Source organism: Canis lupus, chromosome 33, assembly GCF_048164855.1.
Source record: "Canis lupus baileyi chromosome 33, mCanLup2.hap1, whole genome shotgun sequence".
In the NCBI taxonomy this organism is placed as follows: Eukaryota; Metazoa; Chordata; class Mammalia; order Carnivora; family Canidae; genus Canis; species Canis lupus.
In genome coordinates, this window is record NC_132870.1 from 10,098,102 (window position 1) to 10,113,563 (window position 15,462).

A 15,462-nucleotide genomic window follows, 5' to 3' on the forward strand; every position below is an offset into this window, starting at 1 on the left:
TAAGCATTGGGATCAACCCAGATGTCTAGAACTTCAAAGCCATGATGTACAAGATTAAAGATATCATCCTCTGTTCCTGAACATTTCTACTAATGGAATTATAATTTTCCTAATCATAGAATTTTTAAAAATTTAGTTTTGACTCTTGTCTCTACCTCTTCCCATATTTCTTCAATTGTCTAATTCTCTCAATTCAGACTCTGAAACAATTTTTCCATTCCCACCTTTGCTACCCCATACTCTTTTAATAAAATGGGCATCTAAAATGTACAGATTTGTTTCGATTTAATCTAATCCTTCTCATCTACTGCTACCAACAGACAGATTTTCATAAAGCACAATGCTGATGATATCGCTTCCCTATAAAATCTTCAAAGGCTGTTTATTGCCTACAAAATTGTGTATACACTCTTTAGTAACCTTATCGTTGCCAAATCCAAGGGTCAGTTCTCAGTCTTAATTTTATTCAACCAATCAGAAACATTTGACAATCTCTAGCCTGGATTTCTTCAGTTTGGTTCTCTGCTTCAACCCTTACCTGATAATTTATTTCATAAACAGCCACAGTGATAGTTTTAAAACATAAGTCAGATTATGTCCCTATTCTAATTACATCTCTCCAATTGCTTCTTTCTATTTCACATAGGATAACATTCAAAGCACTTACAATGGCCTGCAAGACCTTATATGATGTGGCTGGCTTCCCACTACCTTTCTGACATTGTTCTCTATCATAATCTTCCAACTCTCTAAACCCTACTCTAGCCATATCTATCTTCTTATTATTACTCAAGTACAAGGAACATGATCCCACTTCAGGGCCTTTGCAAGAGCAGTTCCCTTGACCTGAGTGCTCTTTGCCTGAGAGCTGCATGGCTCTAAAGCATTCAAAGGTCTATTCAAATGTCACTGCACTAAAGAGTTTCTCTCTCCATTCTATTTGAGTAACAATCTTCTTAGCTTACCCAGGCCCTCTCTATTCTCCATTACACTTAACACCATTTGAAATGTTATAGTTCTGTATGTATTATTTTTGTCTGTCTCTTGCCACTAGAAGAATGTCTGGCAGGAAGAGTTTTGTTTCTTTCACAGCTATATTCCCAGAGTCCAATAGAGCACCTTGGCCTTAGTTCAATAAATATCTGTTCAATGGGGGTACCTGGGTGGCTCAGTGGTTGTGCATCTGCCTTTGGCTCAGGTCATGATTCCAGGGTCCTGGGATGGAGTCCCACATCAGGCTCCCTGTAGGAAACCTGCTTCTCCCTCTTCCTCTGTCTCTGTCTCTGTCTTCGTGTCTCTCAAAAAAAAAAAAAAAAAAAATATATATATATATATATATATATATATATATATATATATATATTCAATGAATGAGAAAATATCTTACAAAATGACCCTCCTTACAGAAACCTTATGCTAGCCCAGTAGAACTCAATCTGTGGGTAAAGGATCTGGGAGGTATTGAAGTAATGTAAAGGGGTCTGTGAATCCACACAATTTCAATGAATGTCTTGTAAACATTTCTAATACACACACACACACACACACACACACACACACACTTTATTTTAAAACATTAACTTGGATGCCTGGGTGGCTTAGCGGTTAAGCACATGCCTTTGGCCCAGGGCGTGATCCTGGAGTCCCAGGATCCAGTCCCACATCGGGCTCCCTGCATGGAATCTGCTTCTTCCTCTGCCTATTCTCTCTATGTCTCTCATGAATAAATAAATAAAATCCTTTAAAAAATCATTAACTTAAAGTATATTTTATCATTATATATTTTGTCAACCAAAAGATACTAATAATGCAGTCACTATTACTGCAGTAGTAGGGACCTACTGATTTTTTTCATATTGACAGAAGATCCTCACAAAAATATTAGGAACCCTATGACACTAGCCAAATGAAACCACTGTCTTTTCTCTGCCTTATCCATAAAACTTCACATCTGTGCCCTTGCTCACATTTAGATTTTATGTAGAAAAATCTTTCTTCCTCTTCTTCTAACTCCACCCTTCAATTGCTTTCTAAATCTTAAATCATCATCATCTACACCTGAATGAGCATGTACCTAAGTGAGAGCTGGCAATGAGACACATGATGACTGCCTGGAGGAAGGGATAGGTCTGAAGGAAGTGCCAAAGTAGGCAAAGAGTTGCCAAAGACTAGTCCAATAGAGCTCCCAAGTTCAACTCACCTGCCTCCAAGTTTGCCTACAGCCACCCCCTCCATTAAATGTCCCTTACAGAGCCTTCCCAAAGCCCATACACTCTTCATGAAGACATGAATACAACATGCTAATTCTTGACCTTGTACTATTTTTTCATACCAATGGAAGTCCTCTGCTTCCTGCTCTTTGCCAAATATCATCCTCATATCTTCATTTTTATTCAATCTTTGCCTATTTCTGTAAATTTTCCTGATTAGCCAACACATTCTTTTCATTCCTCCACAGCATTTAGTAGTTTCATAAACAATTTTTCAAATAAATCTTCTACTAACTTGTTTTATAAAAGTTATATATTTTTCTCATTTGTCCTCTTAAATGTGAATTCCTGTATAAGATGTGAATACCTCATAAATTTCTTTTATGGTCTCCTCCCATTATATCATAGTGCCTAGTACTGTACTAGGTACAGAAGAAATGCTGAAAAATATGCTGTGAACCCCCTATCCCACTAAAAATTTTTCTATGACAAAGATAACATAGACAAAGCTTTAACATACCAACAGACTAGAAGAAAAAAATTTTATGCATGTGTATATTTGCAGATATAGCTGAAATAGCTGTACATAGCAATAAGGTCCAAGGGGATATGAGTGAGGAGGTGACACATGCTACAACATACATATATATGCATGACAATATATAAGGAACATATATCTACTTTATCAAGATTGATAAATTAGACTGATAAATTAAAACCTATATATTATAAATGCCACCCTTGGCCAATGTTTTTAAAAGGAGAAATACTCCAGAAAATATATTTTCTATATATATAACAAACTATTATCCTGAATATCCAAAGAATTCATCAAAATAAACAAAACACATCAAAATAAACACATCAAAATAAACAAAAACAACCCAAGGGTATAAACATGAAAAGAATAAGAGGCAATTCCCAGAAGATGAAATGATCAGGAAACATAAAAAGATGGACAACCAGGGAAATAAAAGTAAAAATAACAAAATACCAGTTCTTAGCAAAACTTTCTTTCTTGACCAAAAGAAAATTTTAAAGTCTGATGATATCAAGTGTTGGCAGATATGTGGACAAAGAGATGTGGAGAAGGAGCCCTTCCATTACAATTGCTACTTCAGAGGGCAATAGTCTATCAAGCCAAAAATCCCACTTCTCCACATCTATCCTAGAAAATACCCACGTGCATTAGAATGTTTATCACAGCATTGTTTGTAACTTTGAGCAAGCCTCAAAAGGAGATAGAAATATTATGGAATACTATGTCACTATTAAAAAAATAAACTAGATACATGTATAATATCATATGTAAATCCCTAAGATGTATTCTTAAGGGTAAAAAGCAATTGCATACAGTGGTATAACATTTTACTACTTGTATAAAACATACTCATATATAAATACACCCATACTCAAGCAGACAAGAAGTACCAAAAAAATTCTGTGAGTATATGTAAGTGTATCTCAGTTTGAATAATATCCAGAAGGGTCCACAAGCCTACAACTATGGTTACCTCTAGAAAGAAGAGAGGATTATGACTGGAGTGCCTGTCTAAGGAAAATTAGCCATTTCTGTCAAGTTTTCATTTGTGGAGAGAAGCATTATTCACGTACCATTTGTGTGGTTATGCTAAAATAACCAACGTGTTTTTTGATGGCATGTGAATTCAAGAGTGGCTCCTTGAAAACAGGTGCCAAAGCTCATGGGTTTGCACTTCCCACAGAGTTCTCAAGTACTGTTTACCTGGTAGGCTTAAGTACATGCTTGTTAAAACGGATGAATGGGTGGGGATGAAGCAAGAGGCTGAAGCCAGATCGTGAAAAGCCTTAATTTCTGAGTTCAAGAGTTTCTACTTTATTGGGCAGAACAAAATAAATTGAGATCATATATGTAACAGAATTCCTGTCCATACATTTAGCATTTATGACTAATATCACATTTCAGTTCTATCCTGTTTCATAACCAGAAGATGGAGCTCCAAACATATAAACAACTTTTTTTCTTTTTTCCTGTTTTGTTGGAGCCATGGTAGAGGTAATAGTTTTATTTCTGTAATTCTAGGTTTTTCCCTTCTCCATTTAAACTCTTCCATTTTTATTTAGTTCTCAGATAATCAAACTGCAATTGCTGATTGCAAAGGGGAAGGGATTACCTATAGGGAATGCTACACCCTTCAGTCTGAGGTTTCCTACCTCTGGGACTTCTTTTTCATGCACTAGTCCATAACATTTTTGTCTAGCCATTCCCACTCTGTCCCTTCCCCACCCCGCAATGGAAAAGCCCACTGTAAGCAGGTGCTGACATCCCATTCTGTCCTCATGGGAGGGAAAATTTGAACCGTGCTATACATGGACTTTGTCACTATGTGCAGCCAGGAACTTGTACACTGAGGAAAGAGGACATGGCAGGGCTGGAATATATATTTTGGACTGTTCTCCAGTTTCAATGCTTTTCTAACATAAATTCCTTATCCACAGAATTCTTCCTTGAAACCTCTAAAAATTCATCGGAAAAAACAGATTTTCTAAATTTCTATAACATCTGCTCTGTTACCTTTTATGGTGGTATTATTAATACAACTGTGTGTCTAGCTATTTATTCAAAATTAATGGATTTATTTACTTTTTCAATAACTGTTTATTGATCGTCACTGCAGAATTACAGAAGGATTATGGATTGGTGGGACACACGCACACACACACATATACACATCCCTCTACTCTCAATCCTCAATATATTTATCCAAGAATACACAACCCAGGAAAGCCAGAAGTGACTCAAGCAGAAGTAGCACCACCTATTAGGATTGTTCCTTGCTCCTTGTTTCTTAAACCGAGGACAAAACTGTCAGCGACTCTGGTAAGATTCCACACTAGTTAAATTCTTCAAGAAAATTTGCTGGCTTCATAATTGCTCTGTTAGACATCACCATTTTGAAAATAGTTACACTAACAACATATATACCACTGTTGAAGGGAACAATTATATATATTTGGCCTCTCTTTCTTAATCCAAATTCCATATCAGATATATTCCAGTAAAATCCTTCTAACCCCTGCCTGCTTCCAGGTCCTTCTCAAAAGGTCCATGTGTCTGTCCCTACCAAACATCTCCCAGGTTCTAAACTCGTATCTCTAAATATCTACAGGTCATTCCCACTTCTAAATTGACAATGTTTAAGTTGAACTTATTTTCTTTCTTGATCCCTTTCCTCTCCTACACAAACCTGGTCTCCTCCCAGCTTTCTGGAGATCGTTTTTTCTGTAGTTATCTACTCGGCAGTCTAAATTTAAAACCTTGCAGAAATCACTTGGATTTCACTTCTCCCTCACCTCCCACATCCAGTCAAGCAGGTTCTTCTCATTTGGGGTCCACAGTGTACCCCAAATCCAGTCCCTGTGTATCATTTTCAGAAACCATTCTCTCACACAGTAATTTCAATAATTTTCCAGCTATTCCCACTCTCTTCCTTCTCAATATATACTGGCTATATTAACACCATACTAGGAGTGCCAAATAAAATACAGGGCATCCCTTATTGTTGTTTGCTAAATCTGGCAATCCTGCACCATGCTCATCTTTCTAAACATATTTCTGGTCAGGCAATGCTCCTATTTAAACTCTCTCCCCTTGCTATTACTGAATTAGCTTTTTTGGCTTTTAGCTTTTGGTTTTTATTATTGTTGTTGTAGTGTCCTGATAGTTACTGAATTAAGACTAAACCCCTTAGCACATCACTCAACAAATACTCTATCCACCACCTGCTATGAACAAAGTACTCTGATTTGTGTTGTGAAGTATGCAAAGTAAATAACTTATAAACTCCGTTCTTAAGGAGATATAGCTAAAGGATGATCATTTACGTAAAAGCACCACACAATCAGGTGTAGAATGGTAAAACTCAACTTAGACTTGAGGGTAAGGAGGTTCACAGGCGCTGAGAGAAGTAAGTCAGTCGGAGAAGGACAAACATTATATGTTCTCATTCATTTGGGGAATATAAATAATAGTGAAAGGGAATATAAGGGAAGGGAGAAGAAATGTGTGGGAAATATCAGAAAGGGAGACAGAACGTAAAGACTCCTAACTCTGGGAAACGAACTAGGGGTGGTAGAAGGGGAGGAGGGCGGGGGTTGGGAGTGAATGGGTGACGGGCACTGGGGGTTATTCTGTATGTTAGTAAATTGAACACCAATAAAAAATTAAAAAAAAAAAGGAGGTTCACAGGCTTATAGTCATGTGACCCAGATTTCAATTTGGCTTTAGGCCAATGAAAACCTTTTTAACCCTACCCACACCCTAGTCCTAAAATTCAGGCACTGAGAAAAGTCAACTCAACATCTGCCCTTGGCCTGCGACAAAGACAGTCCTGGCTAATAAAACTTTGTCCCCAGTGTATAAAGAAAAAGAAAATAAGTTGTTTTTATTCAGTTCCACAGCTGAGGAAAGCAAGCATAAATGTTGCATAACTTAAACAGAATCCTAAATGATTCAAGGAGACAGGAATGGAGTCCAACATTATCAGTGTTCTTTCTGAAGCTAAACTCATCTCCAAACAGGACTTAAAATATTTGATGAGTAAAGCAATTTTACTTGAATAAGCAAAATATAAAGAGCGATGTAGGAATAAGCAAATCATAGGACAAAATTAACATAGGAATAGCTGTAGCAAAGATTCAAAATTTAAAAGCAAAAACCAGAGGAAATTCTAAACATTTGCTTTTGGAAAATTTCAAACACTGAGATTCACTGGGTCAGAAAGAAATAATGAGAACAAGATGAACCTGTCTAGCAACAGCTTCCAAAAAATAACTCTAGGGTATAGACATGTACCTGGCCAATATATATTTCTTGTATATGTTCACCAGAACTATAGAATTGATACAGAATTATCTATTTTTGAAAGCTTTTAATATAAAACAGTTCTGTGATATTTCCAGAAATACAACTGCATGGTGGGAGAGAGTAAAGGGGGAAAAACTCATCTTTTATTTTTACCTTTATCTTTCTTTTGAATTCTATAATATGTGTACACATAATTATTCAAAAAAAATTTTTAACTTTGTCTATTAAGGAATATCAACACATTGTATATATATATATAATGGTTTTATTTTTTATAATAAGTTTCCCAAACAAAAACCATTTTCCTGCCAAACAGTAGCTCCTCTAATACATCTTGCCAATTATGTGTTTTTCAACCAAATATAATCATTAGAACAATCTCATTCAGGAACTTCAGACTCAGTCCTGTCTATTTAAACACTCCAATTTGCATTCAATCAAAGCTCTACTTGTCCCACAATCCAGAAGAGGTGAGGCTTTCAGTTTAAAACTAAAAGTTTAAGGGAGTTTGGCAGATGTGGGGGCTGGAGTGGGGAAAATGAGTTCTGAATCTTTGTTACCTCCACCCCTTTCTTCTACCAGGCATGAGCTACCATAGGATTGAAGCAGGGAGGAAGAAGAAAAGAAACACAAACATCTCCTTCTGTGACTGAGCAAGCTGTCATCCTCTCCTGGGTTGATTAAAACTACTAGCCTGGACTACTGCCCGTATGCTCCATGAAGACCAGTGGTGGCTCCAAGATTGTGCTCTGATGAGAGATTTGGTTATATCCTCCAGCAGATGCTCCCCTGGTGACCTGCCCCCACATCTGGGCCCCTCTTCATCCCTTTCACTGAATTAATCCTGGGAAAATCAGGGCTGCCAATCCCATCTATTTTCAGGGACAACTCTCAGAATCTGCAGCCAGGTGAGGACTTCCTCAACTCTACTTCGAAGGCAGAGGCCCCTCTCCACCTAGGTGCAGTCTACTGACCCCATCTCCATTCAGTCCTTTTCCTATATTTCGGTAGCACACAAGGCACATTTGCAAACCTGCTACTCAAGGAGGTCATACATCCAGGGAACAAAATGTTTACTTTTCTTTTCAAGAGACTTACTTGTGTTCCCCTCCCTCACATATGTGTCTTGAGAGAAAGAATAGACTGTACAGTCACTCCCCAAAAGGCTGTCTTCCCAACCTCCCTTGAGAAGTGGGGATGTGATGAGTGGTTGAACTAGTTCTCTAACTATGGGCCTTCTAGAGAGCCCTGCAGGAGGATGGCTGACCCAACTACTGGTGACTTTATAAACTTAGAATATGGAATGTACTGTGCCTTCTGTCTTCAGTTTGGGCCCTAACAGTACTGTTACAGAATTTTTTTTCTCCGTCAGTGCTCACAGTTCTTGGTCACACTGCTTTGAAGAATGAAGAGGTAGACCAGACAGAGTGATAGGCAGCAAAGCAGAGTTTATTGAGCAACAGTAAAGTGATAATAGAAAGCTCCTGCAAGGAAAGGGACCCAAGAGGGTTGCTACTGGAATTTTTAAGTTTAGGGTTTTTATGGACTGTTTTAATCTGATTAGCCTTCCTTGTGCCTGTCATCCAATTAGGTTTTTGTCACCTATCTATCACATAGAAAAAGGAGGCGGGCTCCTAGCACAGTGCTGTAAAATCCTTTTAAGGGTGGTTTCCTCTTAGGGCAGGGGCCCCTTGTCCCTGCTTGGCTGTCTTCCAACTACCCTTCATCAGTAGTTAAGTGGCAAAAAGAAAATTATTATTGACATCCTGTAAGGATTGTCAGTGTAGGGACACCTGGGTGGCTCAGCAGTTAAGCGTCTGCCTTCAGCTCAGGGTGTGATCCTGGAGTCCGGGGGTCGAGTCCTACATCGGGCTCCCTCCCTCTGCCTATGTCTCTGTCTCTCTCTCTGTGTCTGTCATGAATAAATAAAAAATAAAACTTAAAAAAAAAAAATAATAAAGGATCGTCAATGTACTTGGTTCCCACCATCCATATAGGGTTCAGACACCATTATAATTTCAGTTCTAAATGATCAAAATTTTGGAGCACCTGGGTAGCTCAGTTAAGTCAGACTCTTGATGTTGACTCAAGTCATGATCTAAGGCTTGTGGGATTGAGCCCTGCCACAGGCTCCACGCTCAGTATGGAGTCTGCTTGTCCCCTCCTCATCTGTTCCTCCTCTCTCCCCCTCCACACACATGCCCACACATACATGTGCTCACAGACTCTCTCTAAATAAATAAATAAAAACCTTTTTAAAAATTAAAAAAATAAATGATTAGAATACATATGATAGGAAAACAAGAATCTACCAAAAGTAGCTGTTTTTTCTGTAGTCATCTTAATAAAACCAAATAAGTATTTTTTGAACTTGGAAAAAACTAAATTAGATGAGATGAGAAATGGTACTTAGGCTGACTGGCCACTTGGGTAAGACTTCTCAAGGCTTGCCTTGCTACCATGCTGAGATCTCAACCATGCAGGATCAGGAACTGACCGGGAAGGAAGAAACTAGAACAAAGGTGAGGAGTTGGATAATTTCCACGATTGCCAAGCTAACGATCACTTGGCGCATCCTTTCCCACAATAACAATATACCTACCAACATGACCAGACCATTCAAAGAGTGCTAGAGATTTATGAAAAAGTCTCCCTCACTGGCTACCCTTCCTCCAGATTCCCTTCTGTTTATCAAACTCTAAGATCAACCAGTCTTTGCCTTAGCAAGTAATAAAGTAATTGATTCTATTTGAGCCCATTAAGAAAAGATAGAAAAAGGGCAGGCAGGGACAAGGGACCCCCTCTGTAAGAGGAAGCCACCCTTAAAAGAATTTTATATCACCCTGGAAGGAGCCCTTCACCCTTTCCCATGTAAACAGCTGCCTGATAGGTAGATGAGCACGTGGACAAAAACCTGATTGGGTGACAGGTGCATGGAGGGTCAATCAGATTTTAAAAAGCCCACCAACAAGCCCATAAAAACTCCTAGACATAGAAATTATGGTGGCAACTCTCTCGGGTCCCCTCCCTCAATAAACTTCACTTTAGGGCCCATCATTCTTTGTCTGGTATACCTCTTCAATCTTCAAAGCAGTGTGACAAAGAACATCGGACATGGAAAGAAAAGAAATCCTGCAACACTATTACATTACAATCATGTTTAAGACCCCTCACTCTGAGAAGACACTCAAATTCCTTTGATTTAGAGCATGTGGTGTGTAATCAGATGGGTTAATAAGAGAAACACCTAACTGTTACTTTGGGATTGATTTGAGGTGGTGGTGGTTGTTATGGGTTATTTTACTATTGTATTGATATTTGTTATTACTGCTACAGACTCACTGAAGAAGAATAAGGAATCTCTTTTCCCCCCACATGACTTCAAGAAAGAGGAAGCGCTGGTTTCTAAAGGTTGGGCTCTTCACCTCCCTCACCGGAAGAGAAGAAGTGAGCTTTTATGATTGAGGTAGACTGGAGGAGATTCAGCTAATCACCCAGCAGAAGTGGTATAGAGGTAAGATGGTAGAAGTTGCTGCCAGAGGAACAGAGGGGAGTATCTCTAACATAGAATGGGGACAGGATGGAGTTGTTAGAGACGGCAAGTCATGGTGTCTCCTGGGCACAAAGCATCCAGGCTGGAGCTGAGTAACATGAGGAGGCCAGACACGAGACCAAGAAGCCTCAGCAAAAGATTCCACCAACTACCAAGAAAGAGAGGAGCCACTCATTCTCTAAGTAAATCTCAGGGGTTCAGATAACAAGTTTCTAGCAACTACCAAAGATAAACCCTCAGGAAAGGGAAAGATCCCTCAGTAATGATTGACATTTGGCATCTCACCATAAGCCCCACCAGCAGACAAAGATGAGTTGTAGACATTGCTCTGCTAGTGCTGTAATATTGTAAATACTGGACTCAGGAACTTTCGTTAGGAGAAAATTGAGAGAACTTAAGTCTCGAATATAATTGGAATCATCACCTTGGAGTGGAGTTGAAAATGCTATAGCCCAAGTGGCTGTTTACTGCTTTCCATTAGCAGTTGCTCACATGTCTTGGGGTGGGGGGAAAGGAAGAATTGGCTATCTTAAAAAGTGAGTAAAAAAGCTAGTTTTAGGGCGTGTGTTCACCTTGGAAATGTTCTATTTAACAATTGCGTCATGCACATCTGGTGTAGGAACTTTTTTTTTTTAATTTTTATTTATTTATGATAGTCACAGAGAGAGAGAGAGGCAGAGACACAGGCAGAGGGAGAAGCAGGCTCCATGCACCGGGAGCCTGACGTGGGATTCGATCCCGGGTCTCCAGGATCGCACCCTGGGCCAAAGGCAGGCACCAAACCACTGCGCCACCCAGGGATCCCTACCATAAGTGACACCAATAAATGTTTGCTATTTACAAAAAAAAAAAAAAAAAAAGTGGGGGCTTGGAGCCAGATTTCATTTGATTCAGAAAATGAAGTACTGTGATTTCTCATGCCAAAATGTTGCAGAGAAATTTATATCCCCTTAAATTTGTCCAAACTCTTTAGACCCAGACTTACAGGCAATCTTTCATGGTTTACTTCCTCAGGTGGCTAATCTACTGCTTGTGGGTAAATTTTATAGGTTTACCTCTCAGTGATTATGTATTTCTATATAACTAGGAAACACTTAACTGTACTTCCATGTGTCAACAAAAATCTGTTCAAATATAATGTTGTTTTCTATTGTTCACATACAGTAGGAAACACATATATACAGAACCCAGAAGACCACCAACTGGTCAGACAAGTCCAAACAAGAAATGAAAACAACCACAACATTTTTACTTTCTCATAAATAGAAACAGTGTTTTCTATAGAAGCACCAACTTCTGTGATTTCTGAGAAAAAGGAATTATATTTGTTGGCCTGTGTTATGTAACTCATTCAGGATTCCACAGGAGAAAATACGCAGGCAGAGTAACTGATGATTCATTTCTCAGTTTTTCTTTCTTTTTTCCTTCCTAGCTTTTGTTTTCAGCTACCAATAAAAAAACTACTGGCATATAAAGAATGGGTAAACTGATATCAGATTTCTTTTTAAGTCCTTCCCTTCTTGAGGCCTAGTGGAGAAATACCTTCAGTTACCTCACCACTACACTATGGTCAACCTGCTACCATTTTCCCTACACATTCTTATATTAATCTTCCTAAATTACAGCCTTGATCATTTTACCCCAATCTCCCATGAAAACCCCTAATTTAACACCATTCCATTCAAAGAATGCTTATTGAAGAACTACGAAGTTTAAAGCATTGTGATTAACACTCTGAGGGACATGAACTTGAATAAAATGGCTCTGCCTTCGGGCAGTTTATATTCTCACAGGAGATACAGACATTTCCTAACCTACCAGAAGGTGAACTCTGCTAACTGTTGTAATTAAGGTCAAGATTAGGGCTATAGGAGTCAAGGCAAAGGAAAGGATAAAGATGGTTCCTTTTTCTGATAAGGCCCATTATTCACAAAATAATCAGAATCATTTATCTAACAATAAGTGCCCGGTATAAACTGGAATCATCAGCCTAATCCTATCTCCTTCTGCATTCCACAAACCCTCTATAGACTCAGCCAGTTGGTCTATTCAGCTCCAAAAGCATCTTGCAGTTTCTATCTCTCTCCCTCTCCAAATGCCGTTTATTCTGAGTAGATCATCCCTCCAGTCCTCCCTTCCTGTCCAAATTCTACCCACTTTATATACTGCCTTTTCTATGAAAACCTTCTTGCATCAACCAACCAGAGTGCCCATTCTTCCTCACATTTGAGTCACTTCCTGGAATCTTTCTTTCCACCTTTCTGAATCTACGGTTATTTCCATATGCAATACAACTCTGGGACTCACAGATTCCAGGTCCTTCTTGCCTGATATTTCTGCCCCAGTCCAACATCCCAGCCTCATACCATTGGTTTCAGCCCCTTATTTGGTCCTTCATTGCCCATGTCCTTGGTGCTATGCCTAGTCCTCACTCTCTAACTCTATCTCTAGTAGCTAAGGGGGTCTGATCCCAGACCCCTTAGAACCCATGGACTCTACTATTGACGCCACACACTTTTGTCCTTCAATATGTGTTTCATGTGTCTTCCTATATATCTCAGCCTATGAAACGGACTCAAAAAAAAGCAAAAATTCAGCATAATTTGACTGTGACTACTTTAGTACAACATGAATGAAACTTGAATGACATTGTGCTAAGTGAAAAAGAAGTTATACACTAAAGGGTAGACATTTTATGATTCTGCTTAGATGAAGTACCTAAAGTAGTCAGATGCACAGACATAGAAAGCAGAATAGTGGTTATCAAGGGCTGGAAGGAGAAGGGAATGGAGATTAATTGTTTAATGGGTACAGAGTTTCAGTATGGAATGAAGAATAAATTCTAGATATGAATAGTGTTGATAGTTGCACAATAATGAAAATGTACTTAACAAAACTAAACTGAAAATGATTACACTGAAAAATGATTAAAAGGGTAAATTTTATGTTATGTATATTTTATGACAGTAAAATAAATAAATGTGTTAAGTGACTCATTCACAACATGGGGGGCCGGGGTGGGGGGAAGAACAGCACCAAAGAGTTTGACAGAAAATCAAAATAGAGATCTCCATCAGCACTCATTCTTTCAAGATTCTTAACTAGCTAGCCAAATACCTCCCCTGCTAAGATTTCACAAGACTGAATGTTTTCTCTGGATGTCCCTTTGTTCTTTCCGGTTTGGGGCTCCAGTTTCTTCTAGACCACTTTGTGGCCTGACTCTGAACAATGAGTTTTAAAATAAAGTGTATAAGCAGTTTATAAGCATAAGGGTTTACTGAACAAATATGTTTCACCAGGGCATTGCTTCCTGCTCCTGGTCCTACTGCTTGATTCTCCCACCCTCTGTGGCTTTCACATCCCATGGACCCAATTTCATTTACACCCGGACTGGTGAGTACATTTCTCCCTTGAGAGAGAGAACCAATCTCCTTCACTGTCTCAGTTTCCCTTCCCATCTCACAGATGTACTACCACTTTCTGCTTAGAATTGGGTCCTGGGTGCTTCTAAAGATACACCCTCTATAGCCTCCTTAGGGATCCTGTTGCCATAGCCACTAAATTTATTTACCTTACAGTTCCCAAGGCTCTTCATTAGTACTTGTCTTTTCCACTAGATAATGTTTCCTTGTATTATTTACCTCTCTGGAAGGCAGAGACAGGGTCTTCTATGTCCTTCTATTTTTCTTAGTGCCTTTATGAATGCCACATTTTTTAAAAATATAACCAGAATGTCACTCAAACATTTTCAAGAATCATATCATAATAATCAATCCATTAAAAAGTTATTAAATTAGTCAGAGAATTTCTTTAAGTATGTATTTATTTATTACTTTTATATTTTACTTCTGTTTACCTAAGTTCCAACAAAGTTCATGCAAGCTGTACTCAGAATCCACTGAATTCCATTGCAATGCTCTTCAGGTATGAATCATAGAGATTTAATATACTGTCAGTTGGATAAACCCTGCTCATTCTAATAAGAATTTCCAAGACAATATAGTATGAATACTCTTCTTCAATCCTGTAAATCACTTAAATGTCTTTAGTGGAATTTTCATAAAATTCCTCAGTAGGGTGGTTTCTGGTAAAAACCCCTAGAATTTAGATCATGCCACTGATCATTATGGTGAATATTGTCTGAGCTCTACCTGTCTAAGTCTACCTAGACTATAATCCATTATAAAATTTCATCCAAATATCATTCTTCAATAAAGGAACAGGGCTTGGGCTTCTCAGAGAAATGTTGAGTCTAGGGCTTGGGTAGGACAAATATAAGATGAACCCAGAGCATTTGTAGTGCCAGAAAGCTCAAAATACAAAAGGACAGGAGTGTGTTATAGGTACACAGAAGCCAACCTGAAAGACTTCCCAATGGCCAAAGCTGAAACAACTTGAGCAACAAAATAAATAATGTGGTACTGGATTACAATCTAAAGTATAAAACAAATACACATGAGTCCGTACTGATACAATGAAGGAGTGGATAAATAAATAAGTTGGGGGAGTGGGAGGAAGAGGTGAATTTTTCTTTTTTATTTTAAATTTTTTAAATTTAAATTCAATTTGCCAACATACAGTATAACACCTAGTGCTCATCCCATCAAGTGCCCTCCCCAGTGCCTGTCACTCAGCTACCCCATCCCCCCATCCACCTCCCTTTCCACAACCCTTTGTTTGTTTCCTAGAGTTAGGAGTCTCTCATGGTTTGTCTCCCTCTCTAATTTTTCCCATGAGGTGAATTTTTCTTGCAAATGACTTCCAAATAATATATGTTGAAACTCCTGCTTCTTGGAGGTAAAAAGTAATTCCCCATACACCCTCTCTTCTCTCAAGTGTAAGATTTAGTGACT

At 38.6% G+C, this 15,462-nt stretch overlaps 1 long non-coding RNA gene across 4 annotated transcripts in view; it reads right to left on the bottom strand.

Annotated features, from left to right (window-relative positions):
- LOC140623551 (uncharacterized) overlaps window positions 1-15,462 on the bottom strand; it is an 84,922-nt gene that overhangs the window by 11,911 nt on the left and 57,549 nt on the right. For 3 of the 4 annotated variants that reach the window (XR_012023136.1, XR_012023132.1, XR_012023134.1), the window contains exon 5: window positions 1,160-1,297. The exons of the other annotated variant lie outside the window; for it this stretch is intronic. This is a non-coding gene — a long non-coding RNA (uncharacterized lncRNA). The remainder of the gene's footprint in view (window positions 1-1,159; window positions 1,298-15,462) is intronic. 4 annotated transcript variants of the gene reach the window in all.